Source organism: Cervus elaphus, chromosome 27 (genome assembly GCF_910594005.1).
Source record: "Cervus elaphus chromosome 27, mCerEla1.1, whole genome shotgun sequence".
Lineage (NCBI taxonomy): Eukaryota > Metazoa > Chordata > Mammalia > Artiodactyla > Cervidae > Cervus > Cervus elaphus.
The window spans coordinates 33,398,946-33,412,453 of record NC_057841.1 but is presented as its reverse complement, the minus strand read 5'-3'; positions in this window follow the sequence as shown (position 1 = coordinate 33,412,453).

The following is a 13,508-nucleotide window of genomic DNA, read 5'->3' as shown; positions in this document are numbered from 1 at the left end:
TAATGAACAGGACCACACAGCTAAGGGGACCAGTGTGAGACATTATGCCACTTCTAAGGAAATCTATTCCAATTACAAACCTGGAGACAGAAAACACAAACACAGAGTAGGTCTGTGAACCCGCCGGACTCACTGGAAATAGATACAGGTTGAATTTCCATTTATCACTAGGTCTCCATCAGCCTCCACTCTTACTGTTGGATCATAATGGGATTTGCGGTCCTTAAGTACCAGTGTCACTTCAGACCCTGTATCTTACAGATGTGGGAAAGTCTGGATATTTCCCTAATGGGTACTTGTCTTAACAAATGTGGCAAGTCACTTTTTGAAAAGATTAGGGGACTATTTACCATGAATTCTTTTTTTTTTTCATTTACTTTTATTAGTTGGAGGCTAATTACTTTACAATATTGTAGTGGTTTTTGTCATACATTGACATGAATCAGCCATGGATTTACATGTATTCCCCATCCCGATCCCCCCTCCCACCTCCCTCTCTACCCAATCCCTCTGGGTCTTCCCAGTGCATCAGGCCCGAGCACTTGTCTCATGCATCCAACCTGGGCTGGTGGTCTGTTTCACCATAGATAGTATACATGTTTCGATGCTGTTCTCTCGAAACATCCCACCCTCGCCTTCTCCCACAGAGTCCAAAATTCTTATCATAGCTTTGCAAGGCCCTTTCTCAAGGGGATAAGAGTTTTGTTTGGACCAAAAAGCTCTGTCTATAAACCAACATAGGTCTGGAAACCACATGAACATCCATGATTTTTCATTGAGGCAAAGGATATCACCATCTGCTCTCTTGGTGTCAAGTTTTTTGATTACATAAACTGAGCGACATCGTGATCAGTTGGCCATCTACCTTACCTCTACATTCCAATGACCTATCTACTAACCATTGTTGCAAATCACTGCAAATCAAGCCCCTTGCTTACCAACCCAGTCTTCTCATCCATTATGGAACCACATCTATTTTTCTCAGAAAGCCCAGTATACACCTAGCTTCTACACCCCCCAAACCATCATCCCCAGCTGTATTATAGAGTCTGGTTCTCTCACGGCATCTTCAACTGTCAATCCTACCCTATGGAAAATTTTCTTGAGCTTCTAAAAAATTCTGGTGTCTACTCACTAGGGCGTTCCATATCACCTTAGAGAAAGGAGTGTTTTTTGATTGGTCCTGGTTAACACAGTCCAGTGGTGAGTTCCATGGTTTTACACATTAAGTCCATTTTAACAATTTCCCATCTGGAGGTGTCTGACCCCTTCCTTGGTGCTGTGCCAACAGTTCTGGCATCTCCATTTTATTTTCTGTAGGTCATCAGCATACCCAACATTCAAGGAACCATACCCACCAACTGTTAGGATTAGCTCAAGGAGTCTTTGCCAGACAGCCTGGGGAGTTCCATCATGTTCATAAGTTGTGCCCTATCCAACTTTGTATTTTGCCTTGTCCCCACCTACTCAACACTCTCAAATTTCACTCTCACATGTGTTCCCCTGATTCCTGCTGATAGATACTGGTGATGCTTTCAGCAGGCAAACTATTTTGTACCAGAATGTCCCCTCTTGGGCTGTGTTGACTTTAGTATCAGCTGGAGGTAACAAGGGAGTAATGAAAGTTCTTGAGAGAAACAGGCTTCATCTGATCCCTGCCTTCAGTGTGTTTCCGTGTGATCTTCTTGGAAGGTGAGGCTGTTGTCTGGCTGGGTGTTCAAGACTCTCCAACTCTTCCACGTTAAGAACTCCCATCCCAGATCTTACTGTCCCAAACAGGGCCTTCACCTTGATATAGGGGAACAATTGAAGATGTGTGTTCAGCTCAGCCACCATCATGACTTGATCTTGGGCTGATTTCTCAGCAGAATCTGCCTTGACGCTTCAGAAATTGAAAGTCGTCTTCAAAACTGCCATAGGCTCTCTGGCTTTGAAAGAACACCCTGAATTGGCAGTAGGCCACCCCGAGTCTATCATCTTTTCCTTTCAAGGTTTCAAATGCTGTTGAAAGAAGCCAACCTACTCCACAAACCCTTATACTTATCATTTATTTCAGTGACTCTCCTTCTGCTTGAACCTCATCTAACCACCAACTAACCACAGGTAAAAGACTTAGCAATGGTCTTTAGGCCACCTGAAGAGACACACAGGCACCCAGGGAAGAACCATTTGATGATGGAGGCAGAGATTGGAGGAATGAAGCTGCAAGATGAGAAACACCAAAGTTTGGTGGCAATCGCCAGAAGCTAGGAAAAAATCGTGGGACAATTCTTCAGAGTCTCCACAAGGAACCAACCCTGCAGAAACCTTGATTTCAGACTTCTGCCCTCCTGCACCTGGAGAGGCTAAATCTCTGTTGTTTTAAGCCACTCAGGTACTTTGTTACAGCAGCTGTGGGAAACTAATACATCCAGCTTCCTAAGAAAGCAGCATCCGAGGCAGAGATTTTATATGCTCATCCTGGACTTTCCTAGTGGCTCGGTGGTAAAGAACCCATCTGCCCATGCAGGAGACGCAGGAGACGTGGGTTTGATCTCTGGGTCAGGAAGACCCCCTGGAGAAGGAAATGGCAACCCACTCCTGTTTTTTCTTGCCTGGGAAATCCCATGGACAGAGGAGCCTGGTGGGCTACAGTCCATGGGGTTGCAAAAGAGTCAGACACGATTGAGACACACTACACAACTACCCTGCATCAATACAATCAGTACAATCCCAGGGAGCCGAAGTGAGCCTAGTGCAGGGAATCAGGGACGGGAAGATGGCCAGTGTCAGAATATGATGTCTAGCTGGTTGCCAGGAGAACCACTGAAAAAAAAATGTATAAATAATGTCTCAGTACTGTCTGTTGAGGAAATAAAGGGAGAATCATATGTCCAGTTGGACACACTTCCCACTGATCAAAAGCTCTTTCCATCTGGTATTTCTTTTTAAGATTTTTTCTTGATGTGGACCATTTTTAAAGTCTTTGTTGAATTTGTTACAATACTGTTTCTGTTTTATGGTTTGGTCTTTTGGCCATGAAGCATATGGGATCTTAGCATCCCCAGCAGGGATTGAACCCACACCCGCTGCGTTGGAAGGCAAAGTCTTAACCACTGCATGGCTCGGGAAGTCCCCCCACTTGGTATTAATTCTACTTCCCAGGTGGCGCTAGTGGTAAAGAACCCACCTGCCAATGCAGGAGACGTAAGAGACACAGGTTCGATTCCTGGGTCAGCAAGATCCTCTGGAGGAGGGTGTGGCAACCCACTGAAGTATTCTTGGTGGGAGGATCCCACGGACAGAGGAGCCTGGTGGGCTATAGTCCACGGGGTTACAAACAGTCGGATGGGAGTGGAACGACTGAACACACACGCGTGTACATACTCCTCTACTTAAAGGCTGCATATGCATTGGTAGCTGGTGTTCAGAAAGGCTTTCAGAGAGGAGCAGCGTGCTTATCTGAGAGGGTCAAGGCTCAGCCCACTCAGGGTGTGGAATTAATGGAAAGAAAGGGGCTGAAGATGATGGATATAATAGGTTTTCCTTATTTGCTTCAACATTGTGGTTAGGAAGCCCACTATTTTAAATGACTATTCTTATTGAAAAGAATCAACCCTTGAAAGTCTGAAGTTCAATTATGTGTACATTTATTGAGCAAGACATGGTTTCTGCCCTCAGGTAACTTAGAATCTAACAGAAAATTGAATACCCATTTTCATCTTGTTATAATACAAATCATAATATGCTGTAAGGGAAAGGACACAGTGCGATGCCAACATAAGGGTAGCATGTGAGATTCGTTCCTGCAATCATTTCCGCAACAAATATTTAATGAGTGCCTTCTCTGGAGTTACAGAGATGAACAGGATAAGGAATTCAGTGTACTGGGGAACCAGACACATACAGAAATGATTAAAATTCTGCGAGTGCAAAGATAGAGATACACACAGGGTCTAAAGTAGTTAAAATTTATTGAGCACTTATCAAACACTTTACACAAGTCTCCCACTTATTTCTCACAATGACTTTATAAGGTAGGTATTACAGTCCTCATTTTTCATTTGAGAAAACTAGCATTCAGATAAGTTAAATAAATTGAAGAGGTCCAAAAGTTTGAAAGTTGAAGACATGGGATTCAAAACCAGTTCTTAAGGATGACAAGCCCCAGGCTTTTAACCATCATAGCATCATAACCATGCTGCCCAGAAACACAGGCGCAGAGCATCTCGTCCAAGCCAAGGCAGAGGGGGGGAATGTCTCCTCGAGCTGAGGTCAGGGATCAGGAGGTGAGTGATGCTCCAGGAGAGGGACGGGATGAGTAAAGACCCAGGAGGCAGGGTACCACACACTGTCAGGGGACCACAGCCATTCTAGGTTGTTGAAGAAGAATCAGGAGGTAGGAGCTGGCAGAAAATGTGGTTGGAGAAGAACTGGGACCATGGAAGACACTGTGCATGTGTTAGGAAACAAAATTGGATAAGTGAAGCCACTAAAAAGCTTTAAGTGGAGAAATGCCAGGCTTGGGTTTACTTCTCTGAATGAATATAGTAGAATAGAAGATGGCGTTGAGAAGAACAAGAGTGGGGGACCATTTAGAATGTATTGCAGTGTTGCAGGCAACAGAGGGTGAGGGTTTGAGCTAGGAGAATGGCAGAATGGCTGGGAGGAGAGGAGAAGCTGGAGAAACTTGTAGGCGGTGAAGTTAGTGGGCTTTCTCCTGGCTATGGGGCATCCGCACAGGGAGAAGTCTGGTTTGACTCCTGGGTTCCCATCATGAGAGACAGAGGAGATGGATGATGATGACATCAAATAAGGAAAAAGCAGGTTCAGGGGCTAGACGACGAGTCTAACTTTAGTCCTGTTGAGTTGAGAGTGCTAACAGGCCATCTAGGTGAAGAGGTCTAGTGGGAAGTTGGAAATCTGAGTTAAGGTTCACTCCAGATGTGTGGACTGAAGATGGGTCTACGGCAGCCACCAGTCTAGAGGTGGAGTTACAGCAAGGGGAAGAGAGATTCCCCAGGCAGAGTGGGTAAAGCAGCTAACTGAGGGATGGTGATGAGGGCAGGAAGGGGTGGGCTCAGAATGGGGGGATGGGAGGTAGCATCGAGTTGGAGGGGGGATGTGAGGAGGCCGTTAAAGACAGAGAGGAATGTAGTGATGTGGATGGACCTAAAGTCTGTCACACAAAGTGAACGAAGTCAGAAAGAGAAAAACAAATATCACATATTAATGCATATATGTGGCTTCCCTCATAGCTCAGTTGGTAAATCATGTGCCTGCAATGCAGGAGACTCAGGTTTGATTCCTGAGTCAGGAAGATCCCCTGGAGAAGGAAATGGCAACTCACTCCAGTATTCTTGCCTAGAGAATCCCGTGGACGGAGGAGCCTGGCAGGCTACAGTCCATAGGACCACAAGAGTCAGACACAACTTGTCGACTAAACCACTACCACCAATGCATATATATGGGATCTAGAAAAATGGTACAGTTGAACCTATTTTCAGGGCAGGCACAGAGATGCAGTTATAGAGACGCAGACGTAGAAAGCGGACATGTGGACACAGATAGGAAGGGGAGGGTGGGACGAATTGGGAGATTAGGATTAACATACATATACTAGCATGTGTAAAATAGCTAGTGAGAAGCTCTTATAAAGCACAGGAAACTCAGCCTGGTGCATTGTGATGACCATGATGGGTGGGGTTGGGAGGGAGGAAGATACCAGAGAGAGGGGATATATGGATACATAAAGCTGATTCACTTCTACAGCAGAAGACTAACACAACATTGTAAAGCAATTATACTCCAATAAAAAGGCAGAGAGACAGAGAAGAATGGATTCTTCAGACACTGCAAATAGTAGGAACCAAATTAGGAGAAGAGCAAGGAATGTAGTTTGGCTGGATAATAATGGGTCTGATGCCTTTATCAGGTCATATTGGATAAAAGTTATATTGTTGAGGGTCTTAAAGCCACACAATGAGAAGCTGGGAGCAGAATGATGTTGTGGGAGGTTTATTTTCAAAGTGTGTAGAGTAGATTAAAGAGAGAAGCTATATGTACAAAGGACATTATTCAGTTTTAAAAGGAAGGTAATTCTGACATGTCTATAGCATGGGTAAACCTTGAGGACATTTTGCTAAGTGAAAGAAACCAGTCACAAAAAGACAAATACTCTATGATTCCAATTATATGAGGGGCCTAGAGTAGTCAAGAAAAGGTAGGGCTTCCCTGGTGGGCTTAGATGGTAAAGAGCCCATCCTGCAATGCAGGAGACCCAGGTTTGATCCCTGGGTTAAGAAAATCCCCTGGAGAATGGAATGGCTATCCACTCCAGTATTCTTTTTTTTAAATTTTTAAATTTTTCATCATGGTATATATTTAATGGTGTTTATGATTAGTTATTGTAATTTTTAAAAATTAATTTATTTTAATTGGAGGCTAGTTACTTTACAATATTGTAGTGGTTTTTTGCCATATATTGACATGAATCAGCCATAGGTGTACATGTGTCCCCCATCCTGAACCCCCCTCTCACTTCCCTCCCCATCCCACCCCACAGGATTGTCCCGGTGCACTGACTATGAGTGTCCTGTCTCATGCATCGAACCTGGACTGGTGATCTATTTCACATATGGTAATATACATGTTTCAGTGCTTTTCTCTCAAATCATCCCACTCTCGCCTTCTCCCACAGAATCTAAAAGTCTGTTCTTTATATCTGTGTCTCTTTTGCTGTCTCGCATATAGGGTCATCGTTACCATCTTTCTAAATTCCATATATATGCATTAATATACTGTATTGGTGTTTTTCTTTCTGACTTACTTCACTCTGTATAATAGGCTCCAGTTTCATCCACCTCATTAGAATTGATTCAAATGTGTTCTTTTTAATAGCTGAGTAATATTCCATCGTGTATATGTACCACAGCTTTCTTATCCTTTCATCTGCTGATGGACATCTAGGTTGCTTTCATGACCTAGATATTGTAAACAGTGCTGCGATGAACAGTGGGGTGCACATGTCTCTTTCAGATCTAGTTTCCTTGGTGTGTATGCCCAGCAATGGAATTGCTGGGTCGTATGGCAGTTCTATTTCCAGCTTTTTAAGGGATCTCCACACTGTTCTCCATAGTGGCTGTACTAGTTTGCATTCCCACCAACAGTGTAAGTGGGTTCCCTTTTCTCCACACCCTCTCCAGCATTTATTGTTAGTAGACTTTTTGATAGCAGCCATTCTAACTGATGTGAGATGGTACCTCATTGTGGTTTTGATTTGCATTTCTCTGATAATGAGTGATGTTGAGCATCTTTTCATGTGTTTGTTAGCCATCTGTATGTCTTCTTTGTAGAAATGTCTGTTTAGTTCTTTGGCCCACTTTTTGATTGGGTTTATTTTTCTGGTATTGAGCTGCAGGAGTTGCTTGTATATTTTTGAGATTAATTCTTTGTCAGTTGCTTCATTTGCTATTATTTTCTGCCATTCTGAAGGCTGTCTTTTCACCTTGCTTATAGTTTCCTTCGTTGTGCAAAAGCTTTTAAGTTTCATTAGGTCCCATTTGTTTATTTTTGCTTTTATTTCCAATATTCTGGGAGGTGGGTCATAGAGGACCCTGCTTTGATTTATATCAGAGTGTTTTGCCTATGTTTTCCTCTAGGAGTTTTATAGTTTCTGGTCTGACATTTAGATCTTTAATCCATTTTGAGTTTATTTTTGTGTATGGTGTTAGAAAGTGTTCTAGTTTCATTCTTTTACAGGTGGTTGACCAGTTTTCCCAGCACCACTCCAGTATTCTTGCCTGGAGAATCCCATGGACAGAGGAACCTGGCAGACTACAGTCCATGGAGTCGGACATGACAAAGCAATTTGACTATTTGAGAATAGTCAAATTCAGAGAGACAGAAAGTAGAATGCGGTTACCAGGGGCTGGGGAAGGGGAGAGGGAGTTATTTAAATACTAATGGGTAGGAAGTTTCAGCTTTGCAAGAGGAAAAGAATTCTGGAGACAGATGGTTGTGATGGTTGCATAACAATTGGATATACTTAATGCCACTTAAAAATGGTTAAGACAGTAAATTTTAGATTATGTGTATTTCACCACAATTAAGAATTAAAAAAGAAAAATAGAGAAAAAAAGAAAAGAGAAGAGTGGTTGAGGGGGTGGGGATTTTTCTAGGGGCAGTTTCTAATGCTAGTGTGACTAGAATTGCATAGGGAGCAGTAGAACTCATAGTGGAAACATTAAAAGGCTAGGATTGTACGTCAGAAATGATCAGATGTTGACAATGTCATGTGGTTCAACCTCACAGAAGGGAAAGGAGAGACATGCTTTAACAAAGTCATGAAATGTACATTCTTAACCATTTAAGTTAAATTGCAAAAAATTTCCTGAGGCATTTGCTTTCAAACCAATAACGTAAATAGCAAATATTTTCCATTTTCTATTATCTTAGGTTGATTTGAAAGAGGCTTTTTAGTTTTTATTGGAGAAACTCAGAGTGCCTTTGCGTGGGTCAGTGTGAAGTTGAGTTGCCAAAACTGCCCTCAGTACACATTGTCTTTTTTGTCTCAAAAGGAGAAATTTTCCATCTCCTCCCCATTTGATCCTGAAAGCTTTCAAAAGTCTGGGCAGTGCCCAGGCTGTCCCCATAACTCACTCATTTCAGCTCTAGTTCTTGCAGTTGGCAGCCTTGGATGCCAAGTTTCTGCTTCAGCGCTGGTCACAATCCCATGCCAGACTTTGGTACCAACACCTGCTGATCCATCTCTCAACAGAGAGTTTTAAACTTTTCAACAGAGCAGCGCAATGAAAGGAGCAGGCTTTATAATCACCTGTAATCAACCAGGATTTGAAGAAAAGAATCACACACATATAAGTGGTGCTCAAACTTTGCTGTATATAAGACTGATCCCAGGAGATTGTTAAAAAAATTTCCAAGTGAATTTCAGGGATTCTGATTTAGTGCATTCTGGGTGTGCAGTGTGGGAGACCTGGGTTTGATCCCTGGGTTGGGAAGATCCCCTGGAGGAAGGCATGTCAACCCACTCCAGTATTCTTGCCTGGAGAATCCCCATGGACAGAAGAGCTTGGAGGGCTACAGACCACGGGGTCACAAAGAGTTGGACACGACTGACTAAGTCACCGAGAATGCATGCATGCACACACTATATAGGTTGCCACAGATTTTTTTTGTTCTTTGGGGACAGAAGTCCTGGCTATTGCTTTCCATGGTTGTGTTTCTGTTTTCTCCAACCATCTAAGTGTAGAAGTGGGAGAAAGAGAGGCTAGGGGGCTGAGAAAGAGACAATGAAATGTTGGGAACATCACTGGGAATGCTAATGTCACTCAGGATAATTGCAGGCATGGGGTGGAGAGGAGTGCTATGAGACAGAAATCCTCAGAGAAATCTGGGAAACAGGCAATTTTCAGAGTTGAGGAAGAGTGGGTTAAAAATAGGAGGAATTTTTGCAGGACGGTCAGGGACTGACAGTGTGGGCGCATGGGTGTGAGCCACTTTTTGTCCCTAGATGCCCAGGTTCTGGGGACATGGGAGAATGACTCATCTCTGAAGGGGATGGGAAGGACTGCTGTTGCCAGGGGGACCCAGTGGTTAATACAGAAGGATGCCAAAGAAAGGCACTGGATTTCTCCCAACATCTTGTTGTCAATCAAAAGTAATTTCTCTGAACAATGAAATACTGTTTGGTCATCCCACCGCATAGAAGATCAAAGGACAGACAGCATTTCGAGTGAGGATAAGGAAATCCAGAACGTGATGGCCTCCCAGAGTGCAAAGCACAAATACAGATGAAGAAAATGCTCAGAAATTCTTTTGGCAGCTTGGTGGATGAAATAACACATATTTTCAAGCAGGGGTTAAAAAGTGGGACACTTAGGGGTCAGCCAGGTGAGGTAAGTGAGTGACGATGGCTGGGTGGTAAGCACGAGCGAGAGAGACCTCCAGGTTTGTCAAAAGGACTGACCTGGGTTCTGCATGTTTTCAGGCAGCCAGGTAGGTTGCAGGGTAGCAGAAATCCCCTACCATTGATGAAAGAGTCCCAATTTGAAAATGTTGCCGCTAATTCAAATATTAAATCAAATGCACTGTAGGTCAAACCAAACATATCTGTGGCCAGATCTGGACTGGAGGTTGCCAGTTTGGTCTTAGCAAGTGAGCCAGACCTTGGTAGGAAGCTGGCTCTGGGGCTAGTCATTAACCCCCCGTGACTCTGTTTTCTCATTTACAACAGGATGAGTGGGATAACACATATCTTTCTTATTTTGGGGGATGGATGAGACATACTCTTCATGTAGTTAAGTGAAGGTGTTAGTTGCTCAGTCCTGTCTGACTCTTTTTGACACCATGGACTGTAGCCCGCCAGGCTCCTCTGTCCATGGGATTCTCCAGGCAAGAATACTGGAGTGGGTTGCCACGCTCTCCTTCAGGGGATCTTCCCCACCCAGGGATCGAACCTGGGTGTCCTGCATTGTAGGCAGATTCTTTACCATCTGAATCAGAGAAACCCATAGTTAAGTTAATGTACATATTTTTCCAGGGTCTGCTATCCAGTAAATGGCTGTAAAATGGCTCTTAGATTGACCAGCATCATACATTTTTTTCAAAATTTCCTCTGAAAACTTCATAAATATATAATCTTAGAAATATACAAGACTGCTGTGTCCACAGCTATACTTTATGTTAGGGTGTGACTGTTAGCATAGAAAAAGCATGTGGCTTGGGTCACTTCCCCCAGTTGCCCAACTCTGGACCCTTCTCTTTAATCCATTGGTCCTATAGATGCTTGAAAGTTGTAAGGCAGAAATATACACATTAAACACTAAGAGAAGTGGTAGGTGAATCTTTACATGACATCACAAAACCATTTATTAAAGGAACTCTTTCCAAGCAGCACTTTGCTAGAACTGTGCGAAGTGAATTAAACAGACACAGTCTTGGAAGACTAAGACACATACCAATGACAACAGAGACTCTGTATGCATATAAAGAGGGATATAGCAAATGAACAAATTAATGAGGCAAAAAACAAGAAGGGAAGGAAAATCTGCATTCATTGGTAAAATAAGAATCTGATGCATATCAGGAGAAAATCGTTCTGTCTTTTTCCGTTGATAAGAGTGCTCATGAAGAGATAAGATTTGAGAACTGAATAATCTAAAAAGATTCCTTGGTGAGTGACTATGAAATAAAGGCCCAGAGGGAGGGAGAGTATTTCAAATAGAGGGGAAGACCTGAGATGTGAAAAGAATGGGATTCCCTGGTGGCTCAGGCAGTAAAGAATCTGCCTGCAATGTGGGAGATCCAGGTTCAATCCCTGGGTAGGGAAGATTCACTGGAGAAGAGAATGGCTACCCTCTCCAGTATTCTTGCCTGGAGAGGCCCATGGATAGAGGAGACTGGTGGGCTACAGTCCACGGGGTTGCAAAAAGTCAGACACGACTGAACGACTAACATGTTGACTTTAAGTGGATTTGAAGAAATTTACCTGGAAGAACAAGATCCTGGTGAAGAACCAAGATGGGAGCAACGAGGCAATTCTGAGAGCTCAATGATGCAGGACAAGAGCCTTCTGCTGAACTGAGAGCTGGACTTCCTCGGGTAGAGTGCCCCACAGACCCAGGGAAAGTCCACCTTCTTCTAGCTGAGCACTTATTTAACTTGACTTTTTCATGGTGGTTTTCAGTTGGTTTAAGTCAAACTGCTCCTCTGATCTTTTATACAGTCTTCCTGAGTTAGTTTAGGGTTATCTAAACTATTTTTGGGGATAGGCAATCAGAATGGCCTAGTAGGTGAAGAATCCAGTGGCAATGCAGGAGATATAAGAGTCATGGGTTCCATCCCTGGCTTGGGAAGACCCCCTGGAGGAGGAAAATTGCAACCCACTCCAGTATACTTGCCTGAAAAATCCCATGGACAGAGGAGCCTGGCAGGCTACAGTCCATAGGGTTGTGAAGAGTCACACATGACTGAGCACCGAAGCACACACACACGCACAACTATCAAACTAGTACTTGGGGACAGGCACTCAGGAAAGAGACCAACATCATCGCTCAGCTTCTAACAGTGGTTATGGAGCTTTCACCTTGACTGACTTGCTAAGCAAGGCCATCTTCAAAGGCCATCAAGTGCCGACATATGTAAAATTGGCTGAATTCCCTCCCTCTTGGACTATATTCCCCTTGACCTTACCCACTTCTGGAGCTGTCTGGACTTTCATGTCAAATTTACACTTTGTTTATGTTAGGCTAAATTTGTTCCCAGGACTTTTTTTCACCCTCTTTATAAAACATTGTGACTCATGATCAGCTAGGAATAAAAAAAGGGAGGGATAGGAGGCCTAAACTTTTATAAAATCTTTGAATCTGTTAGCTTAACTTAGCAGGAATAAAGAAATAAGCTGATCTGAAATGTCAAAAAAGTTTCTGGGTGCCAATAATTATTTCTTGCCTTTGGCTGTTCTGAATATAGGTAAGAGAACATAATCGGCTACATAGTACTGTACTATAACAGGTTTATAATACTTTTCACATAAATAATACATGAAACACAGACACAAAAATAAAACATTTTTAATCTTACAGTACAGTACCTTGATAAGTACAGTAGTGCAGTACAGCAGCTGGCATACAGGGGCTGGCATGGAGTGAACAGGCAAGAAGAGTTACTGACTGGAGGAGAGTGAGGAGGTGGGAGATGGCAGAGCTGAAGGATCGTCAGCAACAGGAGATGGAGGGCAAACTGCAATTTCACTCATGCCTGATGTTGATAGAATGCATGTTTGGATTTTTGAAAATTCACACTTGAAGGCTTGTATGTAGAAGACTTCCTGTCTATTATTTTAAGAAGAATGGTAGTGGTATTTTCTGGTTGGAATCATCCTATCACCCCACCTAATTACCAGTCATGCCTCTTTAAAGCATACCCTATTTTAGTTTCCTTTATTATATATGGGAAGGGGGTGCATATAACACCTATCTTAGGTAGCTCAGCTGGTAAAGGACCTGCCTGCAATGCAGGAGACCCTGGTTTGATTCCTGGGTCAGGAAGTTCCCCTGGAGAAAGGATAGGCTACCCACTCCAATATTCTTGGGCTTCCCTGGTGGCAAAGATGGTAAAGAATCTGCCTGCAAGGTGGGAGACCTGGGTTTGACCGCTGGGCTGGGAAGATTCCCTGGAAGAGGGTATGGCAACACACTCTAGCATTCTTGCCTGGAGAATCCCCATGAACAGAGGAGCCTGGCGGGCTAGTCCATGGGGTTGCAAAGAGTCAGACATGACTGAGCGACTAAGCACAGCATAGCACAGCTTAGATTGACTATGGAGATTAAGTTAATGCATGAAAAGCACTTAAGTATTGAATAACTATTAGCTATGATTATGAATATTATTATTAATGATTATGATTAAGATTGAAACCCTAATGGTATGACCAGAACAGTAGGACTAAATTATGTTAGCCCTGGTCTGAGGTGGTTGCATGCATGCTAAGTCACTTCAGTTGTGTC